Source organism: Cherax quadricarinatus, chromosome 16 (genome assembly GCF_038502225.1).
Source record: "Cherax quadricarinatus isolate ZL_2023a chromosome 16, ASM3850222v1, whole genome shotgun sequence".
Classification (NCBI taxonomy): domain Eukaryota; kingdom Metazoa; phylum Arthropoda; class Malacostraca; order Decapoda; family Parastacidae; genus Cherax; species Cherax quadricarinatus.
In genome coordinates, this window is record NC_091307.1 from 38,797,249 (window position 1) to 38,815,893 (window position 18,645).

An 18,645-nucleotide genomic window follows, 5' to 3' on the forward strand; every position below is an offset into this window, starting at 1 on the left:
TTATATATGAAATGGCTAGATGAACTGAGAAGTATATTAGAGAGACAAGGTTCTAAAGAAACTGACTTAGGTCTGGTGGGAGTTGGCTTGCTCGGGCCAATAAGCCTACTCCAGTGCTCCTCTATACTTATAAAATAATGTAGCAGTTACACAGGCCATGATGGATCACGGCTCCTGAGGTAACTGCTCTCACGATGGTAACTGCTCTCACGATGGTAACTGCTCTCACGATGGTAACTGCTCTCACGGTGGTAACTGCTCTCACGATGGTAACTGCTCTCACGATGGTAACTGCTCTCACGATGGTAACTGCTCTCACGATGGTAACTGCTCTCACGATGGTAACTGCTCTCACGATGGTAACTGCTCTCACGATGGTAACTGCTCTCACGATGGTAACTGCTCTCACGATGGTAACTGCTCTCACTATGGTAACTGCTCTCACGATGGTAACTGCTCTCACGATGGTAACTGCTCTCACGATGGTAACTGCTCTCACGATGGTAACTGCTCTCACGATGGTAACTGCTCTCACGATGGTAACTGCTCTCACGATGGTAACTGCTCTCACGATGGTAACTGCTCTCACGATGGTAACTGCTCTCACGATGGTAACAACTGTCCCAGGGTGAGGCACACAAGGACCCCGAGGTAAGTGTAATGAGAGAGACTTACCCCCTTCCCCTGCCTTCCCAGGGAAACACAAAAGCCCCTCCCCTCTGCCTTCCCAAGGGAATACAAAAGCACCGACAAGCAAGAAAACACCGAGAGAAAATAAACAACGCCTTAATGATTGTTTATATCTAATTTCTCGTCAAACTAATCGATAGTGTGATGCATATACCTTGCCTGTCCTAAGAAAACACATGTCTGTCTTAAGAAAACACTTGTCTGTCTTACGATAACACTTGTCTGTCTTAATAAAACACTTGTCTGTCTTACGATAACACTTGTCTGTCTTACGATAACACTTGTCTGTCTTAATAAGAAAACATGTTTGTCTTAAAACATATGCGATTGTAGTTCGGTAATACGTCAATAATTCCAGTAACCAATCTTATGCTAGTTTTGAATTAGCTTTCCTGAATGAGAGACCAGCACCGATGGAGGCTCCCGGTCCTGCTACTAGCACTGGTGGAGGCATCCCGGTCCTGCTACTAGCACTGGTGGAGGCATCCCGGTCCTGCTACTAGCACTGGTGGAGGCTCCCGGTCCTATTACCGACAGCGATGGAGGCTTCCCATTCCTTCTCCTGGTACCAGCGGAGGCTTCCCGTTACTGCTGCTGGTACCAGTGAAGGTTTCCCGGTCCTGATATAAAACTGTCGAGAAGGTGAACAAGACACATGTACAACGCTCGGGGTCCTAATCGTGGAGATGTTCACATACCAATAATAATAATAATAATAATAATAATAATAATAATAATAATAATAATAATAATAATAATAATGCGGCATTCTTCAGTTCAACAAGCTTGATAACCCTCAACTCTGCTGGACTGATCACCTTGCAAGGCTGAGGGACTGATCACCTTAAACTGCTACTTCATGTCTTATACCGTCTGCAGCGTTGTTCTTTATGTTAAACTGATGATAGAGACACTTGTGCAACATTTGGGAATCTTTGTCCTAGCAAAGTTTTGCCAGCCAGTGGCTTCTTCAGTCCAGCCCAGAAAATAACGTGGAAGATGAGGAGGATTTTGAGGTAATCAGTCCTTCAGCCTCGAGGTGATGTGTTCAGTCAGCCAGTCTTAATGAAAGTAAAGCATAAGCGCAGATAAGGGACTTGTATACTGCAGACAGATGAGGTGAAGCAGTGGTGGGCGGCGTCACCAGTGGAAAACCACACTAGTGGGTCATGCTTGTAGGTTACACAAACTTTGAATAATTCTCTGCATAAAGATCCCAAGATGTTGCTATGTCTGAGAGAATTTATAAATGGTTTAGAATAAAGCCACTGGTTGACGAAACGTCTCCACAATAGAGATACTAGAGTTTTGCACATGTCTTGTTTATCTACCCGACTCAGGTGAGAGCTGTAGGTGAGTGTGTGTGTGTGTGTGTGTGTGTGTGTGTGTGTGTGTGTGTGTGTGTGTGTGTGTGTGTGTGTGTGTGTGTGTGTGTGTGTGTGTGTGTGTGTATGTGTGTGTGTGTGTGTGTGTGTGTGTGTGTGTGTGTGTGTGTGTGTGTGTGTGTGTATGTGTGTATGTGTGTGTGTGTGTGTGTGTGTGTGTGTGTGTGTGTGTGTGTGTGTGTGTGTGTGTGTGTGTGTGTGTGTGTGTGTGTGTGTGTGTACACATTTGTACTTATCTATTTTTAGTTGCAGGGGTCGTATCACAGTTCTTGGCCCCGTCTTTCCCTTGGTTGCTCTGAAGTCCACTCCCTGCTCCAGGAACTTTATCTTACCTCTTCTTAATGCTATGTATGGATCCTGCTTCCACCACATCACTTTCCAGACTATTCCACTTCTTGACAACTCTGTGACTGAAGAAATACTTCTTAACAGCCCTGTGATTCATCTGAGTCTTCAACTTCCAACTGTGTCCTCTTGTTACTGTGTCTCATCTCTGGAACATCCTGTCTTTGTCCACTTTGTCAATTCCTCTCAGTATTTAATATGTCGTTATCATATCTCCCTTATTTCTCCTATCCTTCAGTGTCGTCAGGTCGATTTCCCTTAACCTCTCCCCGTAGGACATGCCCCTTAGCCCTCTTGTTGCAAACCTTTGCACTTTCTCTAATTTTCGCAAGCGCTTGGCTAGGTATGGGTCCCAAACTAGTGCTGCATACTCCAATATAGGCCTGACATACACGGTGTACAGGCTCCTGAACGATTCCTTATTGAGATGTCGGAATGCTATTCTTAGGTTTGCTAGGCGCCCGTATGCTGCAGCAGTTATTTGGTTGTTGTGGGCCTCAGATGATGTGCCTGGTGTTATACTCACCCCAAGATCCTTGTCCTTGAGTGAGGTTTACAGTTTCTGACACCCCTGGACTGTCTACGGTTTTCTTTGCCCTTCCCCCAGTCTTCATAACTTTGAACTTGGTTGGGTTGAACTCCAGAAGCCAGATTCTGGATCAAGCCTGCAGCCTGTCCAGATCCCTTTGTAGTTCTACCTGGTCTTCGTCCGATTGAATTCTTCTCATCAACTTCACATCATCTGCAAACAGGGACACTTCTGATTCTATTCCTTCCGTCATGTCGTTCACAAATACCAGAAACAGCACCGGTCCTAGGACTGACCCCAGTGTGTGCGTGTTAGTTAAACATGGAGGTCCCTTCAAAGGCTCTGCATTAATAATGCTGGTAAAGGGCTCTTGACCCAAGGAACTGGAGTTATCCTCCCTGGCTCAGCCCTGCTTATCTTCTATTACCCCAGGCGCTGTCTCCAGCTGGGTTTAGCGCTTAACCACGAAAAAAAACACACTCCAGGAATAGCTACGTGAAATTCACAATACGTTGTGAATTCACAAATTTATGGCGGATGCTGCGATTTATTTCTTATTACAAAAGTTTAGAGTAAATACAGCGGTGTTCTGAACTGGTTAAGAGCACTGTATTGGCCTGTAACACGAGCTGTTACAGCCATCCACTGTGAACCTTCCCATCTATTGAGAGGCAGTTGGACCTCGTTATCGGTATGCTGTAGTGAGTGATGTCAAGACCACAGTGTTGATACTGCACCTCAGTGTTGATACTGCACCTCAGTGTTGATACTGCACCTCAGTGTTGATGCTGCACCTCAGTGTTGATGCTTCACCTCAGTGTTGATGCTTCACTTCACCCTAAATGTTACCTATGTATCTTACCTACCAACCTGTCGGTATTGTATACCATTTTGATATTCACTTCACCCAGTGTTGATGCTGCACCTCACTCAGTGTTGATGCTGCACCTCAGTGTTGATGTTGCACCTCACTCAGTGTTGATGCTGCACCTCAGTGTTGATGTTGCACCTAACTCAGTGTTGAGGCTGCACCTCAGTGTTGATGCTACACCTCAGTGCTGATGGTGTACCTCAGTGTTGATGCTGCACCTCACTCAGTGTTGATGCTGCACCTCAGTGTTGCTTGTTTGTAGTAACTACAAGGAAGGAGGCTTCATGTCTTGTAGCAACTACAAGGAAGGAGACTTCACATCTTGTAGTAACTACAAGTAAGGAGGCTTCACGTCTTATAGTAACTACAAGGAAGGCTTCACGTCTTATAGTAACTACAAGGAAGGCTTCACGTCTTGTAGTAACTACAATGAAGAAGGCTTCACGTCTAGTTGTCTTGTAGTAACTACAAGGAAGGAGGCTTCACGGCTAGTTCCTTGCAGTAACTATAGGGAGAAAGGCTTCACGTCCAGCTCCACCCTCAACACCACCACCACCACCACCACCACCACCACCACCACCACAACCACCACCATCAACATGAACACCACCACCACCACCACCACCACCACCACCACCACCACCACCACCACCACCACCACCACCACCACCAGCAACAACAACAACAGCAACACCCCACCACCACCAATACGAACTACAAAAATCACCACCATCACCACTACCCTAAACACGAACACGAACAATACGAACAAGAACAACAATGGCGCCACCAGTACCCCTGACAGCCCCACCCCATCACTACCATGCCCCATCACCCACCACCATTCACTAACATAGCTAGCTTTTGTTCCCAATACGTAACTATCACACAGGGTAGGATAGCAGCACTTTGCTGTTGTCTCCAACTTTGCCAAATAAAAAAAAGATCCACAGCTGTTTGTGGATGTATTATACATGAACTAACTTGTCTCGTCCACTTTTGTACCATTACCACAGACACAATAAATGGTGTCGAACCACTGCCCTTCACTAGAGACGAAAAATCTGCACAAGGACCTCAGACATAAGATCTGCACCAGGTATGAAGCATACACTACTACTACTACTACTACTACCGTGAATTCACTGTATACAAACCTGGTAAGAGATAATGAACTATCACAACAACTGGGTAAAACAAACTAACACTGATGGAGACCACAAAACAGCTATCAACTTCCCTATGGAAACCATGCGTTCAGGGAATTCAAAAAGCAAATATATGGTCAGTATTTAGAACAGTTCTTGTAAGGCATCAACTTTGCGATATTTCACCAATGTTTTCAAAAATTAAGATTTCAAAAGCTAACATATATCTACTGGGACATCCATCACCCACAACGTGCGCTGACTTGCTATTTGACCAATAGGTAAATGTTTCATGTCTGCAAGGCTTGCCTCAGACCATTCAACTTCACTGTCTCAAGTCTGCAAGGCTTGCCTCAGACCATTCAACTTCACTGTTTCAAGTCTGGAAGGCTTGCCTCAGACCATTCAACTTCACTGTCTCAAGTCTGCAAGGCTTGCCTCAGACCATTCAACTTCACTGTCTCAAGTCTGCAAGGCTTGCCTCAGACCATTCAACTTCACTGTCTCAAGTCTGCAAGGCTTGCCTCAGACCATTCAATTTCACCAGCCTAACACATTATCAACAGGAGGCTCAAAATCATGACTACCTGAGAGAAGATAGGGGTAGATGGTTCTTGCTGCGTAACATCCTTTTGAGTTTCAAACTGCAATGAAAGAGGCACAGGTAGGTCACCTGAGGAAGGAAGACGGCACCACTTATAACGCCCTTAGATTTCTCTCCCTTAGCTGCCTAATTACTTTCTCCATGATCTGTGTAAGTTCAGCTAGATGGTGTCCTGCCTGACTGCTGGGCAGTCTCTCATAAGATAAGATTTCTTAGTTTTTCAACTCAGAGGGTTAGCCACCCAGTGCGTCATCGAGGACTGTCTGTCTTATTCCTATTGTTTTATTTTTAATCTCATCCCTCAGAATGCGACCCACACCAGTCGACAAACGCCCAGATACCTAGTTACAATAAGGAAACGTGTCCAACGTTCCACCCATGCTCGGAAATGAACTACAGACACTCAGTGTGTGAGGTTAGTGTTTTCCAACCGAGTCAGGGGCCACACACACACAGTGTTCTTTCCAAAATCAACTTTCACAAATTTAGATCTATTTCATTAACAACCTAAAAAAACAAAATCCTTGAGAGAATTGTCTTTATATAACTCAATGTCCTAATATGCCAACTTTTTTCCTGTCCTAGGAGAAGTAAACAAGATTGCAGCATTTAATGACTTCTGAGATCAGTGTTTGCTTCAAGTTTGGGAGCTTTAGACACAGCCAATGGAAAACTTATCTTGGAACAATTGGCCAACTTACTTGGACACACGGTCTCCTAAGCAACGACCTTAGTGTTGTATGAAGGCGTCATGAGTACCAGCATTGCCTCATCTGTACAAAACACACCTCAGCGTGGAGCACTCAGCCCCACTGTTTAATGTACTGATACACAGACTTGTGTCGAACACTGATACACAGACTTATGTCAAACACTGATGCACAGACTTGTGTCGAACACTGATACACAGACTTATGTCAAACACTGATACACAGACTTGTGTCGAACACTGATACACAGACTTGTGTCGAACACTGATACACAGACTTGTGTCGAACATTGCTACGCAAGATGATGAAGTTGTCATCTGTCACGAAAATGCGATGTATATCTTTGCTAACTTCTCCAACATATTACAAACTCGCCTCGACGCCTTTACAGGCAGAAGCGGTGAATGACGTCTCGGCATATCCACAGACAAGACCAAAATGCTTTGTCCAAATGTCTGCATTACCACACTGTCACTCTTCCTGATCACACTAACATTGAATTCTGTGAATAAATAGCGTTGCTGTAGTTAACCCTCACTGCATTATTATTGTAATAAAAAAGAAGCGCTAAACCTATTAGGGTCATACAGCGAAACCCTCACTGTAGACCTGAAAACACTTTAACCCCTTAAAACATCAGTAGGAAGGAACGTTGGCATCAACGTTAATTATGCAAGACTGCTCTATATCATGTTTATTTAGATCTCTCATTGATTACCACGCTCTACACTTGATTAATTTTACATGCACTGTGTTTCTGTGTGCTTACTAGTGCTTCAGTGTGCAGTAAACTCATGAATATAAGTGTCTGTACTAAGATCATGAAACACTCGAGGTTGTTAACACGTCTCAGGTATATATTGCTTCACGCCTCCAACAAGTCATTGTCAACAACATACTGACTCATAGCCTGTTCACTAATTGGCTAAAGGCAAATATGTCTAATCTAATCAAATTAAACATCCCTTTTAAATGCAATAAACCTGTCAACAACATCCCCCCTCTCCCTTAATTACTACCTATTGTATAGACGTCATGCATGTCTCTCATCTCCTCCTTAACACAACACTGCCAGAAACTATTGCCTCGCATGTAGATACTTTGCTGCCTAATGAGCACGATGATGACACTGATGACGCAGCTCAGCAGACTACAGGACGCATTGCAGAAGCTTGCAAAATACAGTGTATAAAGTTCAGTAGCACAAGCCTGAATAAGTGGCTGAGTTCAACCAGCATATTAAAGCACACGAGGAGGAGAAGGGACAATTTTCTGTGACTCGAAGTCTGGTCTTCCAGTACTAGAGATTCCTGTCTACCAAAATACACACCAGGAGCATCACAATAGATATTAAAAATGACCTAAATAATGCCCAAAACAAAGACTTTCGTATCTCATTTGTCTAGATATCTTCCCCACACAGGTACCAGCTGTCATGATGCCACTACTGATAAAGAAGCTCCAGTAGACCTGCTTGTGAAAGACGGAGGTAAAACTGGACATCCATTTCCATGGGGAAGTGGAAAAGAATCCTTCCTTCGTAAGCCAAGCGTGTCGTAAGAGGCGCCTAAAATGCCGGGAGCAAGGCCCTAGTAACCCCTTCTCCTGTATAAATTACTATATGTAAAAACAAAAACTTTCATTTTCCTTTTAAGGTCACCTTGCCTCGGTGGGAGGCGGCCAGCGCGTTGAAAAATAAAAAATCCCTCTTTTCGTTGTAAAACCATCCTACTAAAAGCTGTCTGTCTTGGTGAACGAGGAAACACAGGATGACTGAGAGCACTAGTCTCAGGCATTTTAGTCTATTCAGATCAGAAAGCCGTGTATAGGTACTCAAACGTCCACTTTGATTAAGTTACACGGTGACTGCTGGAATCAAGCCGGGATGTCATCGTCTTGGGGAGATGAATCCTATTATCACAGGTGAGCCTCCCGACTCTGCCTATGCCACATATAAGCTCTGTGAAGAGTATCCAGTTATAAGGACCTTAAGGCTGGTGGAATAGGGTAACTGGAACTCAGTTTAATACTCTATTTACTCTCCGTCATACCAATACAATTCCCTTTCCACCTCCACCATTACAACTACTACCACCATCATGACCACTAACACCGTCACCACTGTCACCAACCACTAATTTTATATCTTTGCCTCTTCCTCTCATGATGTGATGGTCTTCAATTGTACTTATGTGTACCTGTACCTAAATATACTTAGCACTAGGCTACTTTCGTAGCTCAATGGTACAGCATGCGGCTGCTCGTGTTAAGTGTCTCTTTTTGGTCGCATCCTGGGAAAGAAGGCTGAAGGATCTCGGGAATAAACCACACTGAAACTTCCCCAACATTAGGGTAATTTTGATAGTACCGTGAAAATGTTCCCCCTACCAGTGCTTTTATCAGTCCAATACAAAGAAAACGGTGAAAAGTAGGAAGAGGGAATTTCAGTTCACCATCCTTGATATTAAGGTTCATGGAATGACCACATCATCTCCAGGCTGAGGGACTCATGATTACTTCAAAATCCATTTTAACCAGGCTCGGAGTAATTGAAATTTAAGATGACTAATTAATATTTTTTAGTAAATGTAACTGAACTTTTAAATTAAAAGTAATTTCAATTGTGATTGTTATCGATTATTTTCAAGCCTTTACCTGCTTAAATTACATCATAAAACAGGGGCACTATGATGGGCTTATAAGATAAAAGTACGATAAATATGATTTGGAAGACCGACAAGTTGAATAATGAGACGCTTGTTCAACACTCGGGAATCTTTATTGAGGAAACGTTTCGCCAGCAACTGCCTTCTTCAGTACAGAGAATAACAGTAGAAGACGAGGAGTCGATGTGATCAGTTCATCAGTCTTGAGAAATGTATTTCATATGTGTGGAGAAGTTGCTTATATACTGCTGTCATATATGCTGTACATTTCTCAAGATTGATGGACTGATCACATCGACTCCAGGCTGAGGGACTAATTACCTCAAACTCCTCCTCGTCTTCCACTGTTATTCTCAGTATTGGACTGAAGAAGCCACTGGCCGGCGAAGCGTTTCCTCGGTAAAGATTCTCAAATGCTGCACAAGTGTCTCATTCTTCAAGACGAAAGTATACACCACAGAGTAAATAACAGCACATTCTGATGTGATTCTCGTTGTTTGGGTCACGTCCAGTACTAGTAGTGCTGAGTCAGGTGTGTGTGTGTGTGTGTGTGTGTGTGTGTGTGTGTGTGTGTGTGTGTGTGTGTGTGTGTCCAGTCTTGTTGATAATTGGTCACATTGTATCGTGGACAAAATACGTTATACTTGTTTTATGTTAAATGTTTCATTTCTTAATGATTATAATTTTGAATGCGGTGTGAGACATTAAGTGCAGAGTTTATTTTTGAAAAGAAGACACCGATTATGAATTCTCGAATGGATAAACATTCATGGATAATTCCGATTCAAAAATATCTTTGGATGAGTTATAAAATGAATGAGCAGAAACCATTTCTTGCTATATTTCATAATTTTGGCAACAAGAATGTTTATAATTTAGTTGACACTCAAGTTAATTTTTGTAATATTTTATGTAGTTTCCTGAGAGTGAAGGTCAAGGAAGGAGAGTGAAAGACAAGAGAAGGTAATGGAAATGGAGCTACTACCTCGCCAATATTGTCATTTCCTCTACTTGCTTTTAATTTTTTTTTCACCACTGTTATATGAGTGATGTTGCTTAACAACATAGTCTGATTCCTGAACAGTAATCACATACAAGCGACCGGGAAGGGTCAGTAATGCAGTAATATGTTGTGCCAGTCTCACTCATTTACGAAGTGATCTGTTAGTTCGTGCAAGTGAACTGTGTTTGTGAGAAGCTTTTGCTTCGCCGTTTACACCGAAAAGCTTCGTTTACTGCCAGATTGGAAACTTCATTGAAAGTATGAGAATCACAGTAACTTCTGAAGTACCTTAATATCTGTCAAGAAAATTCAAATAGTGAGAGAAACAGATAATTGCAGGAGGTGCAGAAGGAAGGTTAAGGTTTAAGAGAAGGCTACTTCAAGCCTCACAGCACACTGAGAACGTTGTCATGAAAAGAAATATGCTGAGGATTTAAGAGAGAAACAAGATTATTCACCCAAGAAAATGACTGTAAGAACTACAGGAAGTGGCAAGAGTACACAGAAGTAATCATTCACGTTGTCAGATTTCCAGAGTAAGACAAAGTAGCGAAGTGTAGCCAAAATGGTTTAATGATCCTTAACAAAATAAAAACTTCTTGCATTCTGTCGCATGTAACCAGCTGCCGCTGAATATTGTGCAGAGTTCTGTCGCATGTAACCAGCTGCCGCTGAATATTGTGCAGAGTTCTGTCGCATGTAACCAGCTGCCACTGAATATTGTGCAGAGTTCTGTCGCATGTAACCAGCTGCCACTGAATATTGTGCAGAGTTCTGTCGCATGTAACCAGCTGCCACTGGATATTGTGCAGAGTTCTGTCGCATGTAACCAGCTGCCACTGGATATTGTGCAGAGTTCTGTCGCATGTAACCAGCTGCCACTGGATATTGTGCAGAGTTCTGTCGCATGTAACCAGCTGCCACTGAATATTGTGCAGAGTTCTGTCGCATGTAACCAGCTGCCACTGGATATTGTGCAGAGTTCTGTCGCATGTAACCAGCTGCCACTGAATATTGTGCAGAGTTCTGTCGCATGTAACCAGCTGCCACTGAATATTGTGCAGAGTTCTGTCGCATGTAACCAGCTGCCACTGAATATTGTGCAGAGTTCTGTCGCATGTAACCAGCTGCCACTGAATATTGTGCAGAGTTCTGTCGCATGTAACCAGATGCCACTGAATATTGTGCAGAGTTCTGTCGCATGTAACCAGCTGCCACTGAATATTGTGCAGAGTTCTGTCGCATGTAACCAGCTGCCACTGAATATTGTGCAGAGTTCTGTCGCATGTAACCAGCTGCCACTGAATATTGTGCAGAGTTCTGTCGCATGTAACCAGCTGCAACTGAATATTGTGCAGAGTTCTGTCGCATGTAACCAGCTGCCACTGAATATTGTGCAGAGTTCTGTCGCATGTAAACAGCTGCCACTGAATATTGTGCAGAGTTCTGTCGCATGTAACCAGCTGCCACTGAATATTGTGCAGAGTTCTGTCGCATGTAACCAGCTGCCACTGAATATTGTGCAGAGTTCTGTCGCATGTAACCAGCTGCAACTGAATATTGTGCAGAGTTCTGTCGCATGTAACCAGCTGCCACTGAATATTGTGCAGAGTTCTGTCGCATGTAACCAGCTGCCACTGAATATTGTGCAAAGTTCTTATTTTTCTAGATATTTTAGAATCAAAACCGAAATTTGTGATTTCTACATTATCAACAATTATTAACCGAGTTTGTCTAACATTAGATCTCTGAACCAATCAAAAGATATCATTCCTCAAGGTAACAATTAATCTGATGAAAAAGAACTGGGATCTGAAGTCTAGAGTTCTTGCTTGTGATATATTTGAAGAGAGACATACTGTCTCACTACAACTCATCAGAAGGGTTGGTTGACCGTTGTGCTGTCAGATGTAAATTAAAAAAAGATGTAACAGACAATACCTCATCAATGATTAATTAAGGCACTGGATGTGTGTTTCACTGACTTGGACGTCACTGAGCTTCGAGATGTAACTTATCAGTATCAGGAAGAGGCAAATATAATTTAGGAGGAAATGGACATAGAAAGTATTCTAATTTCTTAGCTAGAACGTCTGAGCCGCTTTGCTCACACTCAGCAACTTCTGAAAGATCTAACATGTCAGCAGTGCTGTAGATTTTATGAGTGGTAGAAAGAATAAAAACAAGAAATTAGCTCAAATGGCGATCGTAGCACTAAAGGAGCTCTTAATCCATGGTCTTCATCAAATCAAATGGACCAGTAATAATTAACTAACAGATTCTGAAACTGTAGCCAAAATCTTGCACGAAGCAGTGAAACCAAGACTTGATCCATTTTTGAAGATCCCTGACATAACAGAAACAGTTTAATTATTTTATCCTTGCTCAAATTAGAATAGGTTCCATCGGAATAAAAAATGAGAACAGGTTCCTCAAAAGATCAGGATTATTACTGCAAGCACATCAGAGTATGAGGAAACAGGGTAGGAAACAGTCCAGGAGGATGGATTATCTGAGTCTAAGCCAAATACAAATAAGAGGCTCCACCTTTTATCATTCATGTCCTCTTCAGCTGGAGGTAAATGGAAATCACCCACTAACGAACTATAACAAGTTTTGAAAAAGTATATAGAGGAGGACTGTGTTCCGTTCGAGGTAGATCCTTGGCCTATTGGAGGGATTATCTTCCCGAGATGCTGCAGCTGAAGACACGAGCAAGAGAAATGATAGGTGGCATATCCTCCATCAGTGTTGAGCACAGTAATAATGGTAGAATTACAGATAGAATGTTAGGTAAGTGAACACAGATGCAACATTTTATTATGGCATTTTTTTGTGTCAAGCCAGTGGCTTGAAGGAGCCGCTGGCTTGACAAAGTTCCTGGAGAGCGAAACGTTGCCACAACAAAATGTCACATTAGTTGCATCTGTGTTCATTTCCCCAACAGTGTTTAGCATAGCTTGTTCCTGCAACCTTCCCTGCATGAATCTTCATGAACTGTAATTTGTGAAACTGGATGCAACTTATGTAAGCAGTTCTGTTCCACTGAAGTCAATATACTTGTCATTATTTGACACGTTGTGAAATAACACATCTGCAACATTCTACAACAATGTACTGCAATAATTCTTCTAATTTTGCTCAGCCTCTAGGTACAGTTCCCTTGTTTAAATTGCAGTGAATGGAATAACAAATATATTACGGAACATTATGTCTTAGATTCAACATACTGCAATATATGCAACAAAGATTATTCAGTTATTTGTAATCTCGCTGCATCCTTGGGTGACTTAGCGAAATTTTGTGCACATGTTTTCCATTGGTTCTAACTGAACAGACAAGTAATGTTCTTGTTCTAACTGAACAAACAAGTGATGTTCTTGTTCTAACTGAACAAACAAGTAATGTTCTTGTTCTAACTGAACAGACAAGTAATGTTCTTGTTCTAACTGAACAAACAAGTAATGTTCTTGTTCTAACTGAACAGACAAGTAATGTTCTTGTTCTAACTGAACAAACAAGTAATGTTCTTGTTCTAACTGAACAGACAAGTAATGTTCTTGTTCTAACTGAACAAACAAGTAATGTTCTTGTTCTAACTGAACAGACAAGTAATGTTCTTGTTCTAACTGAACAGACAAGTAATGTTCTTGTTCTAACTGAACAAACAAGTGATGTTCTTGTTCTAACTGAACAAACAAGTAATGTTCTTGTTCTAACTGAACAAACAAGTAATGTTCTTGTTCTAACTGAACAAACAAGTAATGTTCTTGTTCTAACTGAACAAACAAGTAATGTTCTTGTTCTAACTGAACAAACAAGTAATGTTCTTGTTCTAACTGAACAAACAAGTAATGTTCTTGTTCTAACTGAACAAACAAGTAATGTTCTTGTTCTAACTGAACAAACAAGTAATGTTCTTGTTCTAACTGAACAAACAAGTAATGTTCTTGTTCTAACTGAACAAACAAGTAATGTTCTTGTTCTAACTGAACAAACAAGTAATGTTCTTGTTCTAACTGAACAAACAAGTAATGTTCTTGTTCTAACTGAACAAACAAGTAATGTTCTTGTTCTAACTGAACAAACAAGTAATGTTCTTGTTCTAACTGAACAAACAAGTAATGTTCTTGTTCTAACTGAACAAACAAGTAATGTTCTTGTTCTAACTGAACAAACAAGTAATGTTCTTGTTCTAACTGAACAAACAAGTAATGTTCTTGTTCTAACTGAACAAACAAGTAATGTTCTTGTTCTAACTGAACAAACAAGTAATGTTCTTGTTCTAACTGAACAAACAAGTAATGTTCTTGTTCTAACTGAACAAACAACTAATGTTTGCTTATTATTCCCAGCATTTAACAATGATTTTAACATCAGTGTAAATTGATGTAATTCAAGAAAATAATTGAATAAAAAATATTAAGTAATTATAATTGAAAACAAAATTGAGAATCTGGAATTGTAATTGAAATTGTAAATGTAATTGACTCTGAGTTTGGTGATTGATTCAGACCTTTACTTTATATCTTCCACCCTGACCAGCCGGGCTGTGGTTCTTGCGCCGGTTTGCGCGCAGCTGGCAGTAAGAGCCTGGTTGATCAGGCCCTGACACACAGAGAAGCCTGGTCATGGATCGGGCCGCGGGGGCGTTGACCCCCTTCCCCGGAACACCCACCAGTTATACAGATATACCCATTTCTTGTCTGTATTAGACTGATGAAGCCACTGGCGAAACGTTTCCAGAATATCCCCAAGTGTTGCACAAGCACCTCATTCATCTGCTTGTCAGATTTCTAAACCATTTACATAATAAACCACACTGCTTGACTCTTCTGGTTTATCTTGGGTAAATTATCCGGAGAAATTTCCACTCACACTTGAGCGTGAGACGTTGACTGCTCGGTTATTTACTTCAGCTGACCTAGTTATTTCGGTGGACACTTCTGACCTGTCCGGGTGTATACGCAGGAGTTTATATGTGTTTATATACACTGAGAGTTTACTCTAGTCCTTATTTCAGGGAATAAACTGTCTTTAGTGTTAGTGTACAGGAAGAAAAGGGAGAGGGACAGCGGCGTTAATGTTCCTCGTGTAGATGATAGGACTTAATTAACGGTAACTAACTGACCTGCCCACAAGGCTGACGTATCGTGGTCACCTGCCATCTACCACTGTCTTCCCGGGACCTCTTATCTTACTTAATAGATTTTCAGCCAGAGCGGTCAAACAAGCGGTCAAACAAGCGGTCAAACAAGCAGAAGCTTCTTAAAAAACACTTTTCTCTCCAGTTATATCATATTGATTGATGAATCTATTCACAACATTTAGCATAGTATAATTATGCTCCAAACCCAACAGCAACGTAACCATGCTTATACAGGTCATATATGTAGCTCCTGCCATGTCCTGCATATATAAGGTTAGTCTGAATTTTTCTAATTTCTGTAATATATCTAACATTAATGAAATTACTAAATTGTTATGTTGATAGCTCTCATACCACCAGATCGTCTTCAATAATCACACCAACACAAAAATCACACCATACATTGAACTCAAAAGTAGCATTACTGCCTTCAGCCTCCTGCTTGTAGCAGAATAGTCAAAGACACCCATACTGGCGTGTTGGGAACATTATACTCTGGTACAATCTCCAATTTGCGTCCAATGACAAACTGGTTTTCTTTCCGTACACTCCTCAACAATGTTAACACCTAAATGTACTCGTGTTAATCCTTGTAGGGCCTAATTACTAGGTCCTTCGTGTATCTACATGATCTTGCGTTACTGTCTACACTGGAGATGAGGTGCACAATAAACTAGCCAATACCGCACCACAGATATGAGGTGCACGATCAACTAGCCACTACCATCCACAGGATGGATATGTGCCTCTTCGGCGGTAAAAATCTAAATATAATCTCATATTTTGTTTCCATAACTAATTGTTTATTGGCTGTCTCCTAAAATGTTGTGATGAGGTTACCCTCACCTTCACAGCTGTGATGATGCTGGTCTACAAGAATGTTGTGATGGGATTACCCTCACCTTCACAGCTGTGATGATGCTGGTCTACAAAAATGTTGTGATGGGATTACCCTCACCTTCACAGCTGTGATGATGCTGGTCTACAAGAATGTTGTGATGGGATTACCCTCACCTTCACAGCTGTGATGATGCTGGTCTACAAAAATGTTGTGATGAAGTTACCCTCACCTTCACAGCTGTGATGATGCTGGTCTACAAGAATGTTGTGATGGGATTACCCTCACCTTCACAGCTGTGATGATGCTGGTCTACAAGAATGTTGTGATGGGATTACCCTCACCTTCACAGCTGTGATGATGCTGGTCTACAAAAATGTTGTGATGAGGTTATCCTATCTGCACAGCCCTGACGTTCCCTCTCTACAGGAATGTGGTAGTAAGATTATTCTCACCTTCACATCTGTGATGCTGCCTGTCTACAAGAATGCTGTGATGAGGATATCTTTACTTTCACAGCTGTGACGCTGCCTGTCTTCAAAAGTGTTACCCTGATATGTTTTCTAACCACTTTTCTCTCATCGTCTCATAATAATGGTGGAAGCATCTGGCTGTAGCCTCCGTTCACTCAACACCTGACATGGAAAACTTCTGGTGTTACGCTCTGTAACACTGTTTATTTTAAGCCGAGAGTCATGTAACACATATTTCCTAACGTCTTTATACAGGAGTATACAAACTTATTTATGATAATTTAAATCCTCACTGCGCAGGTTCATAAGATTCACAAGGATCCCCATGGAAATTAGTAACTTGGTCTGACTTTTTTTTCGGGGGGGGGGGGGGGGAATCCTATGTAATTTACACATATGTTACTATGTATGATGTACAAGAATGGTATATAATACCGACAAGATGAAAATTAAGACACTTGTGCAACATCTGGGTATCTATATGGCGAAACGTCTACAATAAAGATACCCAGATGTTACACATGTGTCTTAATTTTTATTATATATGACAATTTGTGTAAATGTATTTACATGTACCTGTACCCAGATAAACTTACACAAATAACCCCCAATTTAGAAGGATCAGTTTGGATAATAGTCCAGGATGGATCAACACGTCGTCTACGGTCCCCTTCTCATATCGTACCTTAACAAACTCTTCCACCTACGATTGCCTGTATAGTATTTTTCGTGTCGTTACAAATTAAATATTTACCAACCGGCAGTGTTTATCAGTTAATACAAGAACTTGTTAAATTCTTTATTTTGAAATTTAAATAACCAATATTAAGAGTTCAAGAGTAACAAATTAGGATACTTTAGTGACCATCAATAATCATCGCAAGACCCTTGTAATTCTATTTCCATTTTAAACTTATTTAATTCACAGGTTACGCTGTTTTCAATATTTTCTTCATGCCTCTACGTTCACAAATATAATTTACTGCAGGAAAAAAAAATATATGGAAGACACGCCGCGACGTTGACCTGAGACAGCGAGAAGAACAATTATGAAACATAACTAAGATTTTTAGTATATCATCGCTAGGTAACGTAGATAAAGTTTGTTTACAGTGGACGGTCATGTGGGCCACGTGATGTTAACACTCGTATATTTATGTAGATCTAAGTTGGGATGTTTCAGTGGCATCCAGGTGTTTCATCTCAGCACAAACTAAGGTAAATAAATTTCGGGGGCGTTTAACCTGATTAAGGATTCCACTGGTTCCATTGTTTGACCTTGGTTGATTACTGGGGAGTTTAAAGGCTATCAACTACACTTCATTCATTAATACAAGTCACACTGTTTGACCTTGGTTGATTACTGGGGTTTAAAACCTATCGGCTGCACTACGTTCATTAACGCTGCACGTAACCTGTTCACCACCAGACAAGAATACTTTAATACGTAAAATAAGGTTTAAATTGAACTCCAGCATACATACGCTGAGAAATGTACGCTTCTTGACTTTATTGCGTTATCGTAAGTTAATAATGCATAATGTGTGTTTAAAACATCTATGTGACTTCAGAACCATTGTGCAAATTTATGCTACTGGCTGTAAGAAATATTTGAGTACTTTATAATAAGGATTATGTTGTCAATAAAAATTACGAGCTAAAACGCTGATTGAAGGTTGAGTGAGAGGTAGGATGCGGGGGCCTGAGGCTCCGTAAACCAAAGGTGAACTTACCTTATTGCTAACAGTTGTGTGGAGGATACGAGGCTCCTAAGAGTGCGTGTGTGTGGTGTGGCAGGAGAGCGCAGAACACACGTCCTCTGGTGGCCAGCACTAGGCCATGACTGGTGCAGACTGCAGAGTTTACCCCTAACACCCCTGGCAAGGTCAGGCATCTTCCCCCGACCATTGGCGCCATAGCCTCCTTCCCGGGTGTCGCCACCCTCCCCCACCCAGGGTGAGGCCGGAACACCCCGTCACCTGACCCACCCATGGGATATTAACCTGTGACGTCATGTCCGCACCTACCAGTAGAACGCCTGTGTTCTCCCACGTCACTAACTTCCTCTGTAACCATCTCCGGGCACAAGACATCTCGTGGTGCTCGGCAAGTTTTCCTATACCTGGGAGGAAGTGGTTATGCTGCAGATCCCAACGTCACAGATTGTACTCCACGTGGAGTGTAATATTATGACAACAAATCACCAGGTTTGAGGAAAATTTAATATCAAAACG

The 18,645-nt window shown here is 41.6% G+C and overlaps 1 protein-coding gene across 1 annotated transcript in view; it reads right to left on the minus strand.

The window, feature by feature from the left end:
* The window catches only part of LOC128688953 (adipolin), a 203,756-nt gene extending 185,465 nt beyond the window's left edge, over nt 1-18,291 (minus strand). Inside the window, exon 1 of the mRNA XM_053777025.2 lies at nt 18,145-18,291. The gene's annotated coding sequence lies outside the window, so the exon portion shown is untranslated. The remainder of the gene's footprint in view (nt 1-18,144) is intronic.
* Between the last annotated feature and the right edge of the window lie 354 nt (nt 18,292-18,645).